This window comes from Triticum dicoccoides, chromosome 6B (genome assembly GCF_002162155.2).
Source record: "Triticum dicoccoides isolate Atlit2015 ecotype Zavitan chromosome 6B, WEW_v2.0, whole genome shotgun sequence".
Taxonomy (NCBI): domain Eukaryota; kingdom Viridiplantae; phylum Streptophyta; class Magnoliopsida; order Poales; family Poaceae; genus Triticum; species Triticum dicoccoides.
This window is the reverse complement of record NC_041391.1, coordinates 715,375,284-715,384,045: the sequence shown is the minus strand read 5'-3', so window position 1 is coordinate 715,384,045 and position 8,762 is coordinate 715,375,284.

Genomic DNA, 8,762 nt, shown 5'->3' with positions numbered 1-8,762 from the left:
TGGCCAAGCGCAAGAGGGACACGGCTCGCTCGGCGGAGGGCTGTTTCACGACATGGAGGTAGTCGTGGTTGTTGTTGTAGAGGTGCGTTAGGTGCAGCTGGTGGTGGTGGTGGAAGACACGCGAGCAATTCATTAAACATGTTATCGAGCTTTGTTTCGAACGTCTTCTCCATGCCATCTATCTTCTCCATGGCCTCTTCAAATCTGTTTAGCACATCTTGCACCCGTTCACTCATCATTTGCTGAAATTTATCATGCAACGCCTTATTCGTCATGTTCTCCCAGTCAGTCTCGTCAGCTTGTGATCCTGGCATGGTTAGCAGCAATAAAAACACACAAGAATATGATCCTACAGACTACTAACAAGAGGTGGTGGTGGGTGTCACAAATCCGTTAAGCAAATCTCAAATTCTTACCAGTTCTTACCCAGCAGCAGGCGGTGATCGGCAACCGTTGTAGTCAAAACTCTCAAAGCTTGGATAGAGCGATTACCAGGGAGAGTCAAACGCACGACGTAGATGTATGTGGAGCTGGGACGGCTTATAATATGGTAGCAAAAAAGGGTCAACAATAATCAATTCAGAGATGCAAAATTGAATAAACGCTCAACGACGGTACTGTGCTGGTCCTAGGCTAGACTGCTAGAGATGCGAGCCTAGAACACTAACAAAATCACGGCGCTACATGTAAACAAAGGAAAAGCACACTGGAATTTTTTTCGCTCTGTTTTTTTTTGCGCCCTTTTTTTTGAGCTCCTCTTTTTTTTGCGCTCCTCTTTTTTTTGCGAAAAATCACTATAATGGTGAGTGTCTCAAAACTCTTCCCAGGTCAAACTGACAGGATGGGCACTCATTTTTTTTATTTTTTTTGGAAATCAGGGCAGCGACGACGAAAAAGTGCGACAAAAATTCACTATGATGGCACGTGGCTCAAAAGACTCAGAAAAACCTAAAAACAGGATAGCGAAATTTTTTTTCGGCTGCCAAAATTTTGGCCTAAAAACTGCCCGGGGTCTCCAGACTCTTTTTTCGAGACCTACTCAGGCAAGGAAACACGAATCGGAAATTAAACGGACCTAAAAAACAAACCTAATATGAAAGTAACTCGGATTGGTGGTGGATATATGGTGGTAGGATATGGCAGCGGTGCTGGTATATGGATACAGATTGGTGGTGGTATATGGATACGGATTGATGGTGGTATATGGATACGGATTGGTGGTGGTATATGGATACAGATTAGTGGTGGATAAGCGGCGGTTGTAGATGGCAGGGGCGATGATGATGGTGCGGCGGCAGCGTGACAACTTATGACCAGAACTCGAAACTCTAAAAGACTAGACTCTAAGACCAGCAACTAGACACGATGATGCAACCGTAAATTCAACAGAGCAAAATACTGAAAAGACTATGCAAAGGCTCAGACTGGTTCGGATATGATGAACTAACCCTAATTTTTTTGTGGCTTTTTTGGACTGTAGGTATGAAGGACAGACTCGATCTAAACTACGAAAAACTGGAAAATCTCACCGAGCAACCTGGAGTTCTGATACCACTTGATAGAGGCAATGGTGTCCCGTCTTTCGATGAGATGGTGGCTATCGTTTAGGATGAAGTCGACTTTGACGATCCGAGTACGAACGTGCGAGGACGTCGCGCCTTAGCAATCGCTAAACCAACTCCGAGAGGTTATTGACCACGCCGGAGCATGATCAACCTGACCACGAAGATCTGTTTCCTGCAGGCAAACAAAGAACAAGCAAGAAACTAAGATTCCAATCTGGATATTGCGAATATAAGAGGAAAGCTTTCTTGATCAGTGTGGGGTTCTGTGACGCCTTTGTCTAGTCGCTGAACACAAACGAAGTATGCCAAGTTGTAGCTATGGCGAACTTTTAATCTAAACAAAACCCCAAGTCTAAACGACGCCCTAAGGGCTGTATATATGGAGGAAGGGGAGGGAATTTCGTGGCCCTTGAGGGAGGGGGTCCGAAACCAACCCTAACTCTTGTTTCCCCACACATACGGACTCTAAAAATAGCCTATACTTAAGTATTTCGAAATTACATGGGCCAGGCCCAATAATAAGGTGACTCAGCACCTAGAATAGCCTATGGACGAATATTATGAAGTGGCATCTTGTATATTTCGTCCAAGGCTTCATGCACTCACTATGGGGGCCTCAAAGTCCTGAAATCATCACTTGTAACTCCATTCGTGTTCCCCTCGCGCATGCCATCATCTCCATGCTTGGTCTTGCTCCAGTGTTCATCCCTCTTATCCATGACAGGCCCTTCATTTGTAAGCAAAATAAATGTATCCAATTTAGGCAGCATCATATTCTCATGAACATTAGAATCATTACCAAGAAACGGAAGTACCTGATAATTTAATTGGCGTGTGTGAGCTCTAGTAATTGGTCCAGTATGTATATCAGCAGGGCTGTGGGTGTAACAATGGTATTGATGTCCTCATCATAAATAAGATGATCCCTCATAATAATTTCAAGAAAGTGTTCCCCCTAACTGTGCACCGTTGCGAAAGTTCGTTGTTTCGAAGCACCACGTGATGATCGGGTGTGATAGATTCTAACGTTCACATACAACGGGTGTAAGCCAGATTTACACACGCAAAACACTTAGGTTGACTTGACAAGCCTAGCATGTACAGACATGGCCTCGGAACACAAGAGACCAAAAGGTCGAACATGAGTCGTATAGTGGATACGGTCAACATGAAGATCTTCACTGATGATGACTAGTCCGTCTCACGTGATGATCGGACACGGCCTAGTTGACTCGGATCATGTATCACTTAGATGACTAGAGGGATGTCCATCTGACTGGGAGTTCATAAGCTGAACTTAATTGTCCTGAACATAGTCAAAAGGTTTTTGCAAGTTATGTCGTAGCTCGCGCTTTAGTTCTACTATTTTAGATATGTTCCTAGAGAAATTTTAGTTGAAAGTTAATAGTAGCAATTATGCGGACTGGGTCCGTAAACTGAGGATTGTCCTCATTGCCGCGCAGAAGGCTTATGTCCTTAATGCACCGCTCGGTGTGCTGAACCTCGAACGTCGTCTGTGGATGTTGCGAACATCTGACACACATGTTTTTATAACTACGTGATAGTTAAGTATTGTTAAATGGTTTAGAATTGAGGCACCAAAGACGATTTCGAAACGTCGCGGAACATATAAGATGTTTCGAGGGCTGAAATTGGGATTTCAGGCTCGTGCCCACGTCAAGAGGTATAAGACCTCCGACGAGTTTCTTAGCCTGCAAACTAAGGGAGAAAAGCTCAATCGTTGAGCTTGTGCTCAGATTGTCTGAGTACAACAATCACTTGAATCGAGTGGGAGTTAATCTTCCAGATGAGATAGTGATGTTTCTCCAAAGTCATTGCCACCAAGCTGCTAGAGCTTCGTGATGAACTATAACATATCAGGGATAAATATGATGATCCTTGAAATATTCGCGATGTTTGACACCGCGAAAGTAGAAATCAAGAAGGAGCATCAATTGTTGATGGTTAGTGAAACCACTAGTTTCAAGAAGGGCAAGGACAAGAAGGGATACTTCATGAAACAGCAAATCAGTTGCTGCTTTAGTAAAGAAACCCTAGGTTGAACCCAAACCCGAGACTAAGTGCTTCTGTAATGAGGGGAACGGTCACTGAAGCAGAACCACCCTAGATACTTGGTAGATGAGAAGGCTGGCAAGGTCGCAGAAGTATATTGGATATACATTATATTAATGTGTACTTTACTAGTACTCCTAGTAGCACCAGGGTATTAAGATACCGGTTCGGTTGCTAAGTGTTAGTAACTCGAAATAAAAGAGCTACGGAATAAACGGGGACTAGCTAAAGGTGAGATGACGATGTGTGTTGGAAGTGTTTCCAAGGTTGATGTGATCAAGCATCGCATGCTCCCTCTACCATCGAGATTGGTGTTAAACCTAAATAATTGTTATTTGGTGTTTGCATTGAGCGTAGACATGATTGGATATGTTCATCGCAATACGGTTATTCATTTAAGGAGAATAATGGTTACTCTGTTTATTTGAATTATACCTTCAATGGTCTTGCACCTAAAATGAATGGTTTATTGAATCTCGATCGTAGTGATACACATGTTCATGCCAAAAGATATAAGATAGTAATGATATAGTGCCACCTACTTGTGGCACTGCCATTTGAGTCATATTGGTATAAAACGCATGAAGAAGCTCCATGTTGATGGATCTTTGGACTCACTCGTTTTTGAAAAGATTGAGACATGTGAACCATGTCTATTGGCATATACGCATGAAGAAACTCCATGCAGATGGACCGTTTGGACTCACTTGATTTTGAATCACTTGAGACATGCAAATCATACCACATGGGCAAGATGACTGAAAGCCTCGTTTTCAGTAAAATGAAACAAGAAAGCAACTTGTTGGAAGTAATACATTTTGATGTGTGCAGTCCAATGAGTGCTGAGGCACGCAGTGGATATCGTTATGTTCTTACTTCACAGATGATTTGAGTAGATACTGAGTATATTTACTTAATGAAACACAAGTCTGAATTATTGAATGGTTCAAGTAATTTCAGAGTGAAGTTGAAGATCGTCGTGACAAAAGGATAAAATGTCTATGATATGATCATAGAGATGAATATCTGAGTTGCGAGTTTGGTACACAATTGAGACATTGTGGAAATTGTTTCACAACTAACACTTCCTGGAACACTATAGTGTGATGGTGTGTCCGAACATCATAGATGCACCCTATTGGATATGGGGCATACCATGATGTATCTTATCGAATTACCACTATCGTTCATGGGTTAGGCATTAGAGACAACCACATTCACTTTAAATAGGGCACCATGTAATTTCGTTGAAATGACACCGTGTGAACTATGGTTTAGAGAAACCTAAGTTGTCGTTTCTTGAAAGTTTGGGGCTGCGACGTTTATGTGAAAAAAAAGGTTTCATCCTGATAAGCTCGAACCCAAAGCGGATAAATACATCTTCATAGGACACCCAAAACAGTTGGGTATACCTCCTATTTCAGATCCGGAAGCAAAAGTGTGTGTTTCTAATAACGGGTCCTTTCTCGAGGAAAAGTTTCTCTCGAAAGAATTGAGTGGGAGGAGGGTGGAGACTTGATATGGTTATTGAACCGTCACTACAACTAGTGTGTAGCAGGGCACATGAAGTTGTTCCTGTGGCACCTACACCAATTGAAGTGGAAGCTGATGATAGTGATCATGAAGCCTCGGATCAAGTCACTGCCGAACCTCGTAGGACGATAAGGACGCGTACTGCTTCAGAGTGGTACGGTAATCCTGTCTTGGAGGTCATGTTGCTAGACAACAATGAACCTACGAGCTATGGAGAAGCGATGGTGGGCCCGGATTCGGACAAATGGCTCGAGGCCATAAAATCCGAGAGAAGATCCATGTATGAAAACAAAGTGTAGACTTTGGAAGAACTACTTGATGGTCATAAGTCTGTTGGGTACAGATGGATTTTAAAAGGAAGACGGACAATTATGGTAAATATCACCATTAAGAAAGCTCGACTTGTCGTTAAGATGTTTTTCGACAAGTTCAAGGAGTTGACTACGGTGAGACTTTCTCACTCGTAGCGATGCTAAGAGTCTGTTGGAATTGTATTAGCAGTTACTGCATTATTTATGAAATCTTGCAGATAGGATGTCAAAACATTGTTTCCTCGACAATTTTCTTGAGGAAAGGTTGTATGTGATACAACGAGAAGGTTTTTGTCAATCCTAAAAGATGCTAACAAGTATGCAAAGCTCCAGCAATCCTTCTAAGGACTGGAGTAAGCATCTCGGAATTGGAATATACGCTTTGATGAGATGATCAAAGATTTTGGGTTTATACAATGTTTATGAGAAACTTGTATTTCCAAAAAAGTGGGTGGGAGTACTATATCATTTCTGATGAGTATATGTTGTTAACATATTGTTGATCAGAAATGCTGTAGAATTTCTAGAAAGCATATAGGGTTATTTTGAAAAGTGTTTTTCAATGGAAAACCTGGATTAGGCTACTAGAACAATGAGCATCAAGATCTATAAGGATAGATCAAAAGGCTTAATAGTACTTTCAAATGAACACATACCGTGAGAAGATTTTGAAGGAGTTCAAAATAGATCGGCAAAGAAGGAGTTCTTGGCTGTAAGGTGTGAGTGTTGAGTAAGACTCAAGACCTGACCACCGCAGAAGAGATAGAAAGGACGAAGGTCGTCCCCTATGCTTTAGACATAGGCTCCCCAATATGCTATGTTGTGTACCGCATCTGAAGTGTGCCTTGCCATGAGTCAGTCAAGGGGTACAAGTGTGATCCTGGAATGGATCACAGCACAGTGGTCAAGGTTATCCTTAGTAACTATTGGACTAAGGAATTTTCTCGATAATGGAGGTGGTAAAAGAGTTCATCGTAAAGGGTTACGCCGATGCGAACTTTGACACTAATCCGGATTATTCTGAGTAGTAAACCGGAATCGTATAGTAGAACAGTTATTTGGAATAGCTCCAAATAGAGTGCGGTAGCTGCATCTAGGAGATGACATAGAGATTTTTAAAGCACACACGGATCTGAAAGATTCAGAACCGTTGACTAGTAACCTCTCTCACAAGCGAGATATGATCAAACCCAATGGGTGTTGGACTCGTTACAATCACATAGTGATGTGAACTAGATATTGACTCTAGTGCAAGTGGGAGACTGTTGGAAATATGCCCTAGAGGCAATAATAAAATGGTTAATATTGTATTTCCTTGTTCATGATAATTGTCTATTGTTCATGCTATAATTGTATTGACCGGAAACCGCAATACATGTGTGAATACATAGACCACAACATGTCCCTAGTGAGCCTCTAGTTGACTAGCTCGTTGATCAACAGATGGTCATGGTTTCCTGACCATGGACATTGGATGTCATTGATAACGCGATCACATCATTAGGAGAATGATGTGATGGACAAGACCCAATCGTAAGCATAGCACAAGATCGTGTAATTCGTTTGCTAAAGCTTTTCTAATGTCAAGTATCATTTCCTTAGAGCATGAGATTGTGTAACTCCCGGATACCGTAGGAGTGCTTTGGGTGTACCAAACGTCACAACGTAACTGGGTGACTATAAAGGTGCACCACAGGTATCTCCGAAAGTGTCTGTTCGGTTGGCACGAATAGAGACTGGGATTTGTCACTCCATATGACGGAGAGGTATCTCTGGGCCCACTCGGTAATGCATCATTATAATGAGCTCAATGTGACTAAGTAGTTAGTCACGGGATCATGCATTACGGAACGAGTAAAGTGACTTGCAGGTAATGATATTGAACGAGGTATTGGGATACCGACGATCGAATCTCGGGCAAGTAACATACCGATTGACAAAGGGAATTGTATATGGGATTGCTTGAATCCTTGACATCGTGGTTCATCCGATGAGATCATCGTGGAACATGTGGGAGCCAACATGGGTATCTAGATCCCGCTGTTGGTTATTGGCCAGAGAGCTGTCTCAGTCATGTCTGCATGATTCCCGAACCCGTAGGGTCTACACACTTAAGGTTCGATGACGCTAGGGTTATAAAGGAAATTTGTATGTGGTTACCAAATGCTGTTCGGAGTCCCGGATGAGATCCCCGACGTCACGAGGAGTTCCGGAATGGTCCGGAGGTAAAGATTTATATATGGGAAGTCCAGTTTCTATCACCGAAATAGTTTTGGGGGTTATCGGTATTGTACCGGGACCATCGAAAGGTGTCCAGAGGTCCACAGGATGGGGCCACCTGCCCCGGGGGGGCTTGATGGGCTGAATATGGGAGGGAACCAGCCTCTAGTGGGCTGGTGCGCCCCTCCCCAAGGGCCCAAGGCGCCTAGGGTTGAAAACCCTAGGGGAGGGGGGGGGGCGCCTCCACCTTGCTTGCGGGGAAAGCCTCCCCTCCTGGCCGCCGCCCCTCCCCTCTAGATGGGATCTGGAGGGGGCCGGCCCCCTCTCCCCTTCCCCTATATATAGTGGGGGTTTTGGGGCTGCCAATGACATGAGTTTCCACCTCTCCTGCCGCAGCCCTACCCCTCTCCCTCCTCGTCTCTCGCAGTGCTTGGCGAAGCCCTGCTGGAGTGCCATGCTCCTCCATCAGCACCACGCCGTTGTGCTACTGCTGGACGGAGTCTTCCCCAACCTCTCCCTCTCTCCTTGCTGGATCAAGGAGCGGGAGACGTCACCGGGCTGCACGTGTGTTAAACGCGGAGGCACCGTTTTTCCATGCTTAGATCGGATTCGGCCGCGATCTGAGTCGCTTCGTGAACGACTCCACCGACCGCGTTCTGGTAACGCTTCCGCATCGCGATCTTCAAGTGTATGAAGATGCACTCACCTCTCTCTCATTGCTAGTATCTCCATAGATAGATCTTGGTGATGCGTAGAAAATTTTGAATTTCTGCTACGTTCCCCAACAGAAACTGCCTCGCAATATACGTTGAGGCTAGTTGCGAGAAAACGGTTCGAATAATAACCCGACCGTAATGACATATCACGTCATCTAAAAAGTTGTTAGCTGAAATACCATTATCTCTACGGTGGCATGTGAAGATCATTTTTGTGGATCCGGACACAGTCTACGTGTTCGATGGTTACTTTGGAGTATTCGGAGAAGGACCCGCCTTGCAATGTCGAAGACAAAACTGCGCGCCGGACTCATCGTCATTGAAGCCTGGTTCAGGGGCTACTG